This window comes from Silene latifolia, chromosome X (genome assembly GCF_048544455.1).
Source record: "Silene latifolia isolate original U9 population chromosome X, ASM4854445v1, whole genome shotgun sequence".
NCBI classification, from domain to species: Eukaryota; Viridiplantae; Streptophyta; class Magnoliopsida; order Caryophyllales; family Caryophyllaceae; genus Silene; species Silene latifolia.
This window is the reverse complement of record NC_133537.1, coordinates 260955160-260970907: the sequence shown is the minus strand read 5'-3', so window position 1 is coordinate 260970907 and position 15748 is coordinate 260955160. Positions and strand designations below refer to the sequence as shown.

Here is a 15748-nt window from a genome sequence, read left to right as displayed (position 1 = left end):
ATCCGCCTAATCTAACCCTAAACCCTTTCCCTTGCTACTCAGCGAGCGGCAGGAAGACCAAAAGACACCCTAGAGGGGACGGGATTTAAAATAGGGGGTCGGGTGTCCTAAAACGGGACGGGAAAAGGTTTAGGGTTGGATTAGGCGGACCGCTACCGCGGATCCGCCTAATCCAATCCTAAACCCTTTCCCTTGCTACTCACTCGAGCGGCAGGAAGACAAAAAGACACCCTAGAGAGGACGAGTGAACCCTTTTTTGAGGGACGGGATTTAAAGTAGGGGCCGGGTGTCCTAAAATAGGATGGGAAAGAGTTTAGGGTTGGATTAGGCGGACCGCTACCGCGGATCCGCCTAATCCAACCCTAAACCCTTTCCCTTTCTACTCATTCGAGCGGCAGGAAGACAAAAAGACACCCTAGAGGGGACGGATGAACCCTTTTTTGGGGGACGGGATTTAAAGTAGGGGGCCGGGTGTCCTAAAACGGGACGGAAAAGGGTTTAAGGTTGGATTAGGCGGACCGCTACCGCGGATCCGCCTAATCCAACCCTAAACCCTTTCCCTTGCTACTCATTCGAGCGGCAGGAAGACAAAAAGATAGCCTAGAGGGGACAGGTGAACCCTTTTTTGGGGGACGGGATTTAAAGTAGGGGTCGGGTGTCCTAAAACGGGACGGGAAAGGGTTTAGGGTTGGATTAGGTGGACCGCTACCGCGGATCCGCCTAATCCAACCCTAAACCCTTTCCCTTGCTACTCATTCTCATAGTAGGAAGACAAAAAGACACCCTAGAGGGGACGGGGGAACCCTTTTTTGTGGGATGGGATTTAAAGTAGGGGGTTGGGTATCCTAAAACGGGACGGGAAAGGGTTTAGGGTTGGATTAGGCGGATCCGCGATCCGCGGTCGCGGATCCTCCTAATCCAACCCTAAAATCTTTCCCTTATTTTGACAGAACCGTTTCCAAGGGCGCGTAAAAAATTTCATAGAAAAGTGATTGATGCTAATATTGAAAACAAATTTGAAGGTTACATGATAAATGTTGTTACCTAAAATGGTAAATAAGGAAATACATTATTATACAAAAGGTTCCCACAAGAGTTGCATACTTATACAAAAGAGTTACATAATTATACAAAAGGTTAATTACACAAAAGAGTTGCATAATTATACAAAAGGTTGACTAAAGAAGTGCATAATTATACATAATAACTACTAAAAGGCTAATAAAAGAGCAACTGTAAAACCTTAACCTTAACTGTAACACCCCGTATTTTAATAAGTTGGATAAAATTCTTTTAATTGCTACTTTATATTTAATTTCGTTGGTTAACAATTTATATATTTATTTTCTCAGCTAATTAATTAATTTCATTATAATTCGTTACGTTAAATTTAATAATCATTAATAAGTTTATTTAAAGTTAGTTCGAATTTATTAAAGTTAGTTCGGGTTTATTTATTTAATAATTTCCGTTTCTTTACGAGTCCTTATGAAAGTTGTTTTAAGTAAACCCGAGATGGATTTTGGGAACAAAACCGTCCAATTAGCTATTTTGAGCTTATTTCACTAAATTAGCAATTTTTATTAATATCCGTTAGTTTTGTAAAAAAAAAATCGCTAATAATTCCGATTCAAGCTGATATCGTATTATTTCCGTTAACTAGCCGAGTTTATTTTATTTTCACTCATTAAATTTATTTATTATTAATTCCGTTTTATTACTGAAACTTTTACTAAAAACCGATTTTTATTAACTCGAGACGGTTTTAAAAACGAACGAAATTACTTAACGATGAAGTAACGTACGTATAATTAATAGCAGGCAAGCAAGCTCGTCATTTATTATTATTATTATTATTATTATTATTATCCCACGTCCCCACACCCCCTTCATTTCCTTTCTTCCTTTCGCGGACAACAAACCAAAAACAAATCAACAGCAGCAACATCAGTCCGTCATTTTCCGATCATTCAAACCCCAGATCCCGTCTCCATTCTCAACCAAATTCGATAATTTTTGTACCATTAGCTTCCTCGTCCTTTCCTCGTCCTTTTAAGGTAAGAAAGTCTCCTTTTTGTAGTGGTTTCGTCTTTCGCCGTCTTATAAAAGTGTCGTCTTACTCCATAATTATTGTCATATTAAGTAATTTTAATGGTATGATGGTTACATGGCACCAAATTTGATGTTGATCTAGCATTATCATGTCGTTAGATGAACTTTAAGCATAAACAAGGAAAGCTTTAATCTTTATGATGAAATCGGTGTATTAATTCGGTTTATGTGAATGATTGTGCATTAAATGTAAAGATGAGGAGCTATGTGTCAATGTTGTTGCTTTAGGGTGGGTTTTGACTCAGTAACTCATGGATTATGAGGTTTGACAAATTTTGGTAATTGAATAGTAGTACGAGATATGTATATTGGAACTAAGTTTGTGTTGGTACGGAATAGCTGCTGTTGGTAATGGCACTTTAAGCGAGAAACTTGGTCATTAAGAATGGAGGATTATAATGAGGACCAAAGCATTTGAATGTATCAGCTTATGCATTATGCTAAGAAAAATTAGTCAGCTGCACGTTATTATTGTGGTAAGTAATATTGAGGATTGAACTTTCTTCTTTTCAGTTGTTAAGCTTTTGTTGATAAGCCTGAGGTGAGATAAGTTTGGTATTGGTGTAGCATTGATTAATCTTGATTAATGATGGATTGGAAAGTAATACAGTTGTTTGCAATTAGCGGCTAATGGATCGAGGATTATTGGTTTATGTGAAAGAAAAGTTTGGTAACTGATTGATCTTGACTTTATGGTCATGCTAGTTGGTAATTACACGTAGACTCGTATGGTCATAATTTGGGGAAATTTTCATAATTGAATGTTCATGTGGTGTTGGTTTGAGACGGTTTTATACAAGTTTTATTTATCCATTTTGAGAAAAGTTGGTACCTTTGGATTCATGGTGAAGTGGGTGATTATGTTGGGTAATTTAATTGGGTGAATACTATCATTTTAATGCTTAAAATTTCGTCTTAAGACGGTCACAAATGAGCTTCTTTAATAGTGAAAATGGGTTTTGTCGAAAGCGATTTTAGCGGGCTGTTTTGACGGGTTTCTTTATGTTAATTTGAACCAACCTCTTTGCTAACGTCTCAAGTACATGTACATGTTGGGTTTGGGCCTTTTGTTTGGGTAGTATCCGTCGTGGTTTGGCCTAGGAAGCCGTCCTAAGACGGCCGGGACGATGAGGGTGTAGCTTTGGCCGTGGCCTCTGCACTGTCCCGTGGCCTTTCAGTAGCCTGGGCAAAGACCTAGCGATAGCTAGCCGTGGGCCGTGGCACAGCGATGGCTTTGGCCGTGGCCTAGGCGATGGCTTTGGCTAAGACGCTAGTTTGGTTTATTTAAAATATAATTAAATTAATTTACGTCTCATATTTTATATAAAGATAATTCGTTAATATCGTCCTTTCACATAATTATTTTAGGTGGCTCATATGGGGTTGAAGATGAAGAGTAATTTTGGGGTTTTAGAAGCTTTCTCAAGTTTTTACTTGTCTCTTTGCTAGCGTAAGGTAACTATTCCGAGTTACTCGACGAATTAATGTCACATTAGTAGTTAATGTGTGCATGTTGTTTGATAAGTGTTTAGGTGAATGAATAATGTTAGGATCGTTTACAAAATGAAATTGTAATTAATAGGCTCAAATGAATTTTATGGTGATAATTGTAATGTTTTGTTGATTGTCTTAAAACCGAGCCTTAGTCCCTTTGACCGATGCGATGTCGATTAATTGAGTGATTGGTCACCGCAAATTTGACCCGTGCACTGTCGCAGGTCAGGTTGCGGGTAAAAATTCGGTTGAATGAATTAGATAATCGACCTTTTTCTTGTTTTAGGCCATTTATTATATCTTAGGTTCACATGTATAGTTGATTGTATTTAATAGTATCTTATATTGTAGAAATGGCCCTAGTTTCCCCTGAAGCCTTTAATATGGTTACTATTGTTAGAATTAGAAATTAGTATTGAATTCTTATTGAGGAACTGTTGGATTGTATGCTGTAAATAGACATTTATATAGCCTTTCACATGATAGAATGTTAGCATTTAGGTTGGTAAGTAGGACTTTTTGCCCTCTTAAGGTTAAGTGGGTGTCTTACTTGACTTGTGTGGTGAGTCTTGTGTGGTGTGGGCTAAAGTATTCAAGCCGGGACTAGGCGTGACTAGGTCCTAGGTGAGTATTTCGGCCTTCATCGTAGATAGGTCTTTATAGTCTCTGACGAGTATATGTTCACTGCTTGATAGCCTTTGTGTTCCTGACTAGTGGATGTTTATCCAAGTTGGGGCATGACCTCAGGTACTAATTTTGATAGTATGGGGTCAGCTTAAGTACTAGCCGACCCTTCGGTGGTGTCCTTAGGGTACTCACTTCACTTTGTTTTAAAAAAAGTTGTGAGTCTTGGGTGCGGTGGTGTGTATCCGCATGTCTAGGTCTGCGCAGATTTTAGGCTAGGGTTGTGTTGTCTCTTGGCCATGTTTTCTTAATAGTAACAACGAGCCAAGATACCGGTTCGATTACCTTCCCTACCTCGTGGTATAGACTTGAGTTACAAAGTGACTATTGACCGTACTAAGAACTTATGCCTGTCTTTGATATATTGCCCTTTCTTGTTTGATGATTCTATGAATCATAGAAGGTGAGATGCAAGCCGGCTATGGTTGATAGAGTTTGGATTCCTGAATGTTATGTGATTCACATGATAGTGTAGTATGAGTCGGTCTAGTTTTCACATGCTAGGACTATGTGTTGTTATATTGTTGTTCACATGATAAGCACGATTGTCTAGCATCTATATGCTAAGGCAGTGTGTGATTCATATTCATATTCTTATGTTTACATGTTATATTAATTATGACATTTCGTGGCTGGGAGAACTCGGAGTTACTCCCCACTGACTGTGGCTTTCGTATTTGTATAAAATGCGATTGACAGGTAGGTGATGCATATATGGGGTACATGGACGAGCTAGCGAGCAAAGTAACCTTGGGACCTAGACTGGTTTTATTTCATTGTGACCCTTAAACCTTTTTATGTCACATACATTTTAGGGACATATGTCTCCCTCTTCTATTTTGGGTTGTATCATTATATATTTTCTTATCGTTAGCGGTGTTAAGTATTAGATTGTTTGCAATTGCAGGTTATGGCATCCTCCTCCTGGAAATGTTTGTGAATGGTTTAGAAAAGTTTTAAAAAATGACAGGTTTTAATTAGTTGAACCAATTACAAACATATCCTGTCAGTTTTTCTGTAGAATTACGTGTTTACTTTTCCGCGATAAATGAGGGTGTCACATTAACGGTATGAAGCCCTAAGTACACAGAGAGTACGTTGGCTAAAAGTGTGGCAAACTTGGCCTATATGACGAGCTCAAAAGGGAAATCAAGAAAAGAGAAATTTTCATGAGGTAGTAGCAATTCTGTAGCAATGCCAATTGCTCTGTCTCGTGCCTCAGATGGCGTAGCCAAAACACGCAAGAACTCTTTAAGTTGGCCCATTGCAATATCATCAAGATCATTAAGATTGGGGCTCCGATTTTGATTTTTTGCTTGGTGATTATGGAGGATTAATTTGACTGTCTGATTCACCGTCATAAAACATTTGCATCTTTTATAAACTATTCTAGGACCCCTACGAATAGTCCTTACACCAATGGAATCATTTATGACTAGAGAACGCAAGTATGTCATGTCAACACGAATAGCAGTTGGGTGGACAAGAAATAGTTGAGACCAATTTCTACAAACGATGGCCATGTTTGCCTTATCTTCGTCAAAATCAAGGCGTGTGAAGATTTCATTCATTAGATCTTGATTGAAAACAGCATATTGTGCTTGATAGCGTCTCCCATTGACTTTGACTTCCTTTAAGGGAGCAAATGAAAAACCCATAGCCGTTTGCTTTTCAGTTACATAATTTTTAACAAAGTCTGCTTTATCTTCTGTTATAATAACCAGAACCCACCCCTTGCACCAATTTTCCATAGATGTTTGTTTAGAGAAACAGAATTGACACGTAAATGGAATGGACCTACATTTCAGCAAGTTAGTAAAAGACGTTTAGTTAGACACAATAAAACTCAAAACACCTAAGAAAAAATTATAATTGTAGACTCAAAGTATTAAAAACATCAGATGTTTAGTTTGACACAATCATTCTGCTGAATTCGGTGCAAGTAAGCAAACAAGGGGAATGGGTTCAACTGAGAGAAATGGATTCAGAGGGTGCATATAATGGTTAGGTGAAGAAGCTGACAAATTGCGGGTGCATATAAATGAAGTAACTACCCTAACGAGTATAAAATTCCCGCGTTATTTTATAGTCAAATTATTTATATGCAACATGCTCAAACATTGTGTCCAGGAATAGAAGGTTACGTATGAAAGTTGTTTATTTTTTTTGTGTGAATCAGAGACCTTAGTTAGTGAAACTAGAAGGTAATTTTCAGGGGTGTCTAACATCCCGTGCAATCATGGGCGGAGGAACCGGACCTCTGATTTTGGACACCGAATTTATAAGTTTTATCGATGAAATTCAATACAAAAATCGAAGTATAGTACACTTATGTGTTCATATTTGGGGCCTTATTTTTTCTCGGTGCACCGGGCCTTCATTTGTTTTAAGACACCCCTGGTAATTTTGTGAAACTTGGAGTGAAATGGTCACGGACAATATAAGAAGAGAACACAAACACGGCTATAAGAAGAGAAGAAAACCAGGGACACACAAACCCAAATACGCAAGCAGTCGAAAGCAAAGAACAACTAAAAGCTTGCAAGCGCATTCAAAGTATATACAGCAGCAGTAAAATGCTAGGCGGAAGAAAATGCAAGCGCATTCGAAGTATAAACAGAAGCAATGGAACAATCAAGCAACAACACATTTTAAAAGACAAAGTAGCTACTGAAATTGATTAAAACCTTCGAAAACAAAACACGTAGCAAAAGAGTGACAAGCAAATGACAAAATACAAGCAAGCGGAAGAATGCAAGGATCCTAAAACTCGCAAAATAGAAGCGAAACTTCTAAAATTAACTATGAAGTAACAACAGCAAAAGGCAGACTAAAAGGTGTATCCACAGAAACAAAGGTATAATGAGCAACATTTGGTACACATGAGGTTCATCACAAACCTAGGTTACATGAAATCAGTCATAAGACTCATAACTAATAATAAACAATAACAATGAAACTTCAATTAAAAGCATAATAGAGCAGAAAAGGGAAAGGGACATACGAAAAAGCTTAAAAATCGTCTGCAATTGATTTTATGCGCTCCTATTGTGGTCGGTGATGCTCAATAAATGATTAAGACCTGCAGAATTCAGTCCAGGTTTCACAATGTGAGATTGTTGTTTCACAAATTGACCTCCTAGTTTCACGAACTGAGATATAGGATTCATAAACGCAGGAAAAACAGGAACGTAACAAAGTAACCAACCAAAATTGAAATCGTGGTAGTAAGGTAAGCAAGGGGAAGGACCTGGCGAAAAAGAGGAGAAATCGTCTGCAATTGATTTTATGCGCTCCTATTGTGGTCGATGATGCTCAAAAAACGATTAAAACCTGCATCCAACCGCCATTAATAAGTAATGGAAATAGTTGAGCTTGAAATTAGCGAAGTAAATAGGTAGAAGATGAATCACAGAAATCTCGCTAGTACACTGATAATGGCGAAAGAAGATGAATCACAGAAACAGAATGAAATTAAGGATGAATTGAAATGAATACTATTGAATCGAAAGTACCTAAACTGAGGAGGATAATGGCGGTCGGAAGCGCAGTAGTAATGGCGGTTTGAAGCTCGTTGAAAGCTCGGTAGTAATGGCGGAAAAGATGAGTGAGCTGAAGAAAAGTTTGAAGACAGAGAAAACAAGCGAAAAAAATGAACGAGTAAATGAGGGTGAAGCGTTAGTTGGGGAGTATATAGAGGGGAAACGTGTTAACATCTGGTGCATCTGTAATAATAAGATCCAATGGTTTAGAAAGGGTTCAGCCGCCTTACCTTAAGGAGGGTGCCTCACATGATTCAATTTCTATATATATATATATATATATATACACACACACACACACACACACACACACACATCGAATACTTATTACAATCAACCTGTACATGATGGGTATATCTATAATATTATATTTTAATTTTTTTTCATATGTGTCTGTTTTTTTAAACATGTAACACTTTAATTAACTAACGACTGAATTGCTTTTTTTTTTTCTAGAATCGATAGATACATCTCGAGTTTGTGTTGAAGTTAATCTTAAAACCGTGTTGAATGCTATTTTGAATCAGACCAAAGTAGCACCTGCAGAATATGGAATACACGCTGTCACACATGACGAGATAAAAGCTTATGTTTAGATACATGGAATCGAAAATCCTCCTAAATGTGCTAAATTTATTGGCCTATTGGTCTGTCAGAGAAAAATTGCACTCGAAAAGCAATGAGATTTATTTGCGATATGTATGAAATTGATGTTCTTGATTTCAATTTCTATGATCTACAATATGTTAAACATAATTATCATATGTTAGAGCAAAAATACAATCAGCTGAAACGCCAGATGGCCTATGAAACAGTCGAGGCAGTAGTTACTTCGAGCGACAAATTTACCGTTTAGTGTACTTTACTAAAAAGCGTTGCTTAATAAAAGCATATGTATAATTAAAAAGTACAAAGCGTGCAATTTGTACTCCGTATATTACTAAGAGTGTTTGAATAAAGCATGCGTTTACAGTATATAACGTCTTTCAATAGTTTTATCGAACTGTGAACAAAATTCAGTCATTTACCGCCGCATGCGTTGTACGCAGGCTTCTCATATTACTTTTTTATCTTTTTTATAAAATCGACATGTTGTAGGATGACTCGTCAACTTGGTTACTCTAATTTATATACTTCCTTCATTCAACGCCACCCTAACACTTTACTTTATCACGTTTGTCAACGTGATGTGAACGATGTCGTCACTCATCCAATCAAAACACATTTATAATACTCAACAAACAACTAGTTAGTGGTAAGTCGAGGTCGATCCATGGGACGGTGTGCTTTGGGTTCTAAGTCTATCTATCTCAATTTATGCTAGTGTCACAATTGATGGGGTTTGTAGTTGTGTCTAGACTAATGCAAGCAATAAAGTAGAACGAGCAATAAAAGGAAAGATGTAAACAATTGATTAAAAGTGCTAGGATATCATGGGGTCATGGGGGATTCATGGTGTTGATCATACAAACATGTTTACAAGGTTGCAAGCAATTAATGTTATGGAGGAACCGAGTTGGGTTATATCTTACGGTTCTTAGGAAGAGTTGGGTCCCGGAGCCGAATCGATTAGATTGTACAACACCTACAAGTCGACTTACTTTCCTCCTAATCAACTTCTATGCATGGTCTAACAAGACTCGAGTTGGTTTATATCTTACGAGTCAAGTTGAGTAGATAAGAGATGGTAAAAATGCAAGGATTCATAGGCTTAGCATTTCATCAAACATAACATGTGCATAAAGTTGACATCACAACAAGCAAGCAATTTAATCATGTGAACATATTAGATTAAGCATGAATCAATCCCCATGTTGGTTTCCCCTAATTACCCATTAATCCTAGCTAAAGAGACTACTCACTCATTATCATGGAAAACATGTCATTAATGGTGTCAATCATCACAACAAGTATAAACATGATAATAGAATGAAGAAATAAACAATAAAGATTAAAGAGTAAAGGAATTATACCAACTTAAGATGATCCAAATAATAAAGCAAGAATAATAGAAGAAACTTGATTGATTGATGGAAGGTTGTCAATCTCCCAATAATAACCCAATAATCTTCAATTACCCAATAATAAACTTGAATAATAAACTTGAACAATAATTTTGGAAAGATTAATGTGTAATTTGTGGAAAGATTAAAGAGTAATCTATTCTAATCTACTCCTAATCTAATCTAAGGAAGGATTTTTCTAGCTAAAAAAGATATGTTATCTCTCATAAAACTTGATAAAAAGGATTATTACAAATGGGGTATTTATAGTGGAAATTAGGTGGATGCATTAGGGTTAACTAAGGGCTAAACTAGTAATTACACTTTTTAAATGGAGCAGGGAGGAGCCGGTATTTTTCGAAGGAAGGGCTTCTTTCTTTGTAGCTTGGAGAAGACGAAATTTCGCTGTACTGGAATCCGTGCGTATTGGAGTCGGGACGGGCGGATTCTGCTGATGGAAGACGAGCGGATTCGATGAAATCCGGGCGGATTCTGGCGGGGCAATCCGAGCGTCTTTGAAGGAAATCCGCTCGGATTGTGTTGTGAGGAGACGGGCGGATTGGAGACAATCCGCTCGGATTGTTCTTCAGCAATGATTCTTCTTCTTTTCTTCCCTTTTGTTCACTTCCATTTCATTCTTGTGGGATTGATCTTTAGTCCTTGCTTCCTCTTCATACTAGCCCATCTAGTATCATCAATAAGCTTCCAAGTATGCACGAAAGACGGGAATTTCCGCCTTATTATCTCCTTTTCTACAAAACATATGAAATGTGATAGAAAATCAAATAGGAAGGTTTTGACGGATAAAATGTCCAAAGAATGTTATAATAGTATGCAAAATAGGCTCAATTAGGGGACTAAATGTGCGCAAATAATGTTCACATCACAACGCGTATTTTACGCGATAAATATCTTTTTGGTAATGAGGAACATCTCTCATTAGCAGCCAATATGTGGTAAATATCGTTAGCTATGTATTTGCAAAAATTATAAAAGTTAGATATTTTTAATGTACTCGTAAAGACGAATCAAACAAGATCCCACATGAATATATTTTCATTTATGTATTGAAAGAAAATTAAAATTGAATGTTTATTTGTGAATAGTGTACAAAATTGAAAGTGGTAGAGTGGAGTCGAATGGAGGAAGTATTTATTAACAATTCATCCAAAGTGATTGAGTACGACAACTTTTTACCTTACCCATAAAATTCAGATCAAACTAATACCATATGAATCCATTTTCAATAATACGTTTCGATTGCATCCATGTTGAATAGGGACGTGCTATTTCCTACACATCATTTTACTAAATCCTACACAAATATACATATTTTACCGATTTTGCCCCTCTTATTTCACACCCCAAAAAACAAATCGAAATCTAGCTCCTTACCCTGACAACCCCTCCATATCCCAACCCACCGTGGTCTAGCCGGCACCGACCAACGACGACTACCACTAATTTATTCCCCCACTAACCCCAAAACCCTTTGAATCTTTCTGCTCATCTTCATCATCATCACAATCCCCAAATTTTTCCTAACCCTAATTACCCAAATCAAACCCCAATTACGTACGTACAACTTCAAAGAACAAGCAATTAAACACAAAAAACAAATAGTAACCGAAGACAACACAGGAAACTACGCCGTCGTCCAAGCCTGGCCGCCATTTCAACGGAAGCAAGCAGTCGGGAAAAGTGATGTTGTTAGGTCGGAGAGTACGATAAGTAAGCAGTCGGAAAAAGTGCATCTGAATTAGAAGATGACCCATCATCGGAGGCCATTCAACGGTGCTCATCGCTGGTTGGGCATGGGGTTTGAGGTCGAGGACGAGTTGTCGGGGTAGAGGGAGTTAGGTTCAATTTCTTTTTCAAAGTGTAAAATGAGAGAGACAAAATCGGAAGAATAGAGAAATTTGTGTAGGATTTAGTAAAATAATATGTAGAAAATAGCAATTACGTTTGAATATTTTCCCAGTTGCGAAACGTCGTCGACGTTTTATAACGAATCGTCGATGTTTTTCATAAAAAAGATGCAACTTACCCTTGACATACATCTCTCTTACTCTTCTCTTTTTCCCTCTTACACTTTATTCACTAACATCCATTTAAATCCCCACGAGTCCACGACCCAACCACCGCCGCCGCTACTGCCACCATTGGCCCCACTGCCACCACGGTACTGCTACCACACCGCCTCTGCACCACTAACTACCACCGCCTCGCTGCCACGGAATTACCTTATGAGAACGGATCTGATTAAAAATCGCAGACATTCATTACTTATGAAATATGATTGACGAATTGCAATTGAATATCTAAGTACCCTATGAATACAAACAAAACATCGTCAATTGTAATTGAATATCAAAGTACATTCAATAGCTATATTGTTAGTGTGCTTGACGAATACAAACAAAACAGCATTGTCAATTGTCATATATTGGACGTTGAATCTTAACGTCAAGTATTGAAATTCATCGTCTGGTCAAGGACATGACGTTGGGTTTCAATGTCTGATATGGGCACGGACGTTGAAATTCAACATCTGACCCATGGTCGGACTTTGAATTTTAACGTCTGTCAATGGTTCGGGCTTTTTAATTTCATTTTCACCGTTAATTTTGTATTTAAATGGGTAATTCTTATTTTTATTTTTGTATTAAATTTATGGGTTTTATCTAACGTTTTGATTTCGTTAATGTAGATGACGATTATTAATAATAAGGCATTCTCATGAAAAGCGTCGACGATTCGTTTGAAAAATTATTAATTAGTTAATTTGCCGATGATTCGTTGTTTGCCATTGAATTCGATTAACAAAATGTTGTATTTTTTTTAATTTGTTATTTGGGAGAATTTGGGAGAGAATAGAGTATAGAGAGAGAGAGTGCAAGGGTAGTCTTGGTATTTTTTCTAAAAACTTCGACGATTCGTTATAAAACGTGGACGATCTTTTACAACCCCCAATATTTTCTTTGCTTTTTTTTTTCACATTATTAAAAAATAAATCAAGAAACACAAATAACATCTTTTTTTTTTTGGCAACAATACAAAAAGTTTCCTTACAGAGTGCCTATCCGATTCTCCGAATCGGACTTTATTCTTACATTATCTGCAAAGGAAAACAAACTAAGGATGGGGTTAGCAAAAGGAAAAGACTTCTTGAGAGGACGATCCGAACTTGGCAATTGAGCAGAAACTTCTTTTCTCTTCTTTGTCAATTGAGCTTCAGGGGAGTACCTACAACAAGACACACTTACGCCGCGAGGACGTAGACATTTACCGGAGAAAGACCTGGCTATGCTTCTTCTTGAAGTTATTAATTCTTCTTTTCTCACTCACTTGCCGATTTGAAGGGTACCTGTAGAGCCTACGTGTAGTCGAGGCACGTGATAGTTTACCAACCGAAGAACTCCTACACTCTTTAGGGCGAGCTGAAAAAAGAAACAACTCATGTTCATTTGAATCCTTATGATCTTGAGGGCAATTAGAGATGTTGTCCATGTCATTCACCAAAGAGAGAGGTAAGCTGGTATTAGAAGCAACAACTGTAGGGTCTCCTTTGGAGATGTGAATACCAGAAGAAGATAAGTTGTCACAAAAGGAGAACAGCCTCGAGCTTACGCCACCTAGAGAGGACTCCCTGGAATTAATTCCATGACTTTTGATACCGCCCGAAGTAGAAAACCTGTCTTCATCCACCACCCTCGTCGAACGTCTCCTCCTCTTCTTTCTCTTATAATGATCTCTTGTAATTTCTCCCTCATTGGTGGCCTCAATATTAAGGATCCGAACTGTCATAATGGACAAGTCTCTTTTGTGGTAATAGCTCACCTTACTACCTTGAAGAATTTTTTGATAATCTTGTCCGGAGATCCTTAGTCGTGATTTTCCTCCACCCTTTCTTGAGAACTCAAGAACCCGATTGTTAAGAAAAAGCTCATTATCACCCATTTGAGAGTCTTTGTAGTTCTGTTCCAAATCAATAGTATGAGAAGAGTTTTCCTTGGTATTTATAGGAATGCCATCAACAGAAATGCTGGTATCCTTGAGAACAGAGTCAGAAAAAGGAGTAACACAAGAGCCACATGAAGACCCATCAGGGATATCCCCAAGATTAGCAAAATCCGGGATAACCCTTTTACTTTCTCTAGCCATCTCACATGGCAACGGGTCATCATTACTTCTTTTACCGTTATGATTAATAACCCGTAGATTCTTGACCACATTTAGTTCTCTTAGGATATCTTTATTCTTATGTTCAAGCATTTGGGTAGTTTCTAGATCTGTTTGTGCTTCCAAGAGCATATTAGTCTTCATACAAGCTATAGCTCTACGAAAAAGAGCTTTAGCGTTCTTAGGGAAGGACGATAAAACCAAAGAGCTGAAGGTTATGGCTGCCTCATACTCATGGAGCTTATTAGCGCAAGCCGCTAGATTCAAATTTAGAGAGATTGCTAATTGCAAGACAGATTCAACGTCATAGTCCACCATTGATTCCAAAACCAAACATAAAAAAACGACATGCCATTTCATAGCAGCCGCCGGCAGAGTCAAACAAATTTTGCTTAAAGAAGTCGTTACCCCTCTCCTTAAGAAAAATAGCCTTAATTAAATGGGTTCCTTCCATCGGTAAGAAAGAACTAAAAGGTAACCAGTCATCCTCCTTGAACTCACCATTTCCATGTGCAATAATAAAGTGTTTTAGGAAAATTGCATTAATAGAAATGGCAGCCATAGCTTTTCACAAGACATCCCAAATTCGGAAAGCTGAGATAGAACACCTTTAAGAGGTGATTAAAAAACAAATACTCTTCTACTAAGAGTAGATTATTTTAAAATTAGAAAACCAGGAAAAACTTAAAACAAAAACCAGACAAGAAAACGTCAAGAAATAAACCGGACAAGTGTTTTCGGAAAACCACCGCACCTGACCCGAACCATCACCACCGTTAAACCCATCCCAAACCCACCCAACTCCCACTCCTCTAATAAAAACCAAACTACCAAAAACAGAAACCCACACCCAAACAAACCACAAAGCCGCCCAAAGAAACCTTTAACGCCAACTACGGACAAGAACCCGTCGAGAAAAGAAAAATTCCACCATCGAAACCAAACATCGACTTCCGACTACGAAAACGAAATATGGCAAAACAAAGTCACAGACAAAGCAACACAACAAACCCAGTAAAGAAGAAGCAGAAATCCCAGTGCTAGGAAGAACAAACTCGTGGAAAAGCACCTCTGAAAGGAAGGTAACAAACATAGCTAAGCTTCAACCACACCAAAACAGATTGAAAAATTAAAACAGATCAAAGGAACTAAAAGAGACAACAAAACCGGTGTGAGAAACACAAGGGATAAAAGAAGAAGAAGCTTTGAGAACAACATTCATAGCGTCTTCGATTAGACCGAGAAAACCTTGACAACTTCTTGACAAAAACAAAAGAAACAGCCCAATCCAATAATGCATCATCCTGCGAAAACAGCAACCACAGTCAATGTCGAAAAAACGATCGAGCCACGAAGAGGACATTGGAGAGCAGCGAAATGGAATCGGGTGTAAGAGAACGGGTAGCCGAGTTTAATTAGAGGAGGATGAGAGATCGCCGGAGATAGAGCATTGAAAACGGCCCCATCTCCGGCGATAGGGTGAGGCTCAAGAGGGACGGTGGGCGGAGGGGAGTTGCGGCAGTTTCAGAGTCGGGGTTTTTAGGGTTTTGATTTGGGGATTTTTTCTTTCTCTCTCTTCAAGTTGGAGGATACTTACAATGAATTGTAAGTTTTATTATACTCATTGTAGTCAAATTGCAAAACACAAATAACATCATAGCATAAGAAGATGTGTTAATCAACTTCATCTTGAACCTAATAAAAAAAGTTGGCCTTTCAACTAGTATTTAA

The 15748-nt window shown here is 37.9% G+C and overlaps 1 long non-coding RNA gene across 1 annotated transcript; it reads left to right on the top strand.

Moving 5' to 3' along the window:
* The first annotated feature begins 1899 nt into the window (after positions 1-1899).
* On the top strand, positions 1900-5346 carry LOC141621784 (uncharacterized). Its single transcript, XR_012532671.1, has 3 exons — positions 1900-2057; positions 3481-3567; positions 4990-5346. It is a non-coding gene; the product is annotated as an uncharacterized LOC141621784 (long non-coding RNA).
* The last annotated feature ends 10402 nt before the right edge of the window (positions 5347-15748 follow it).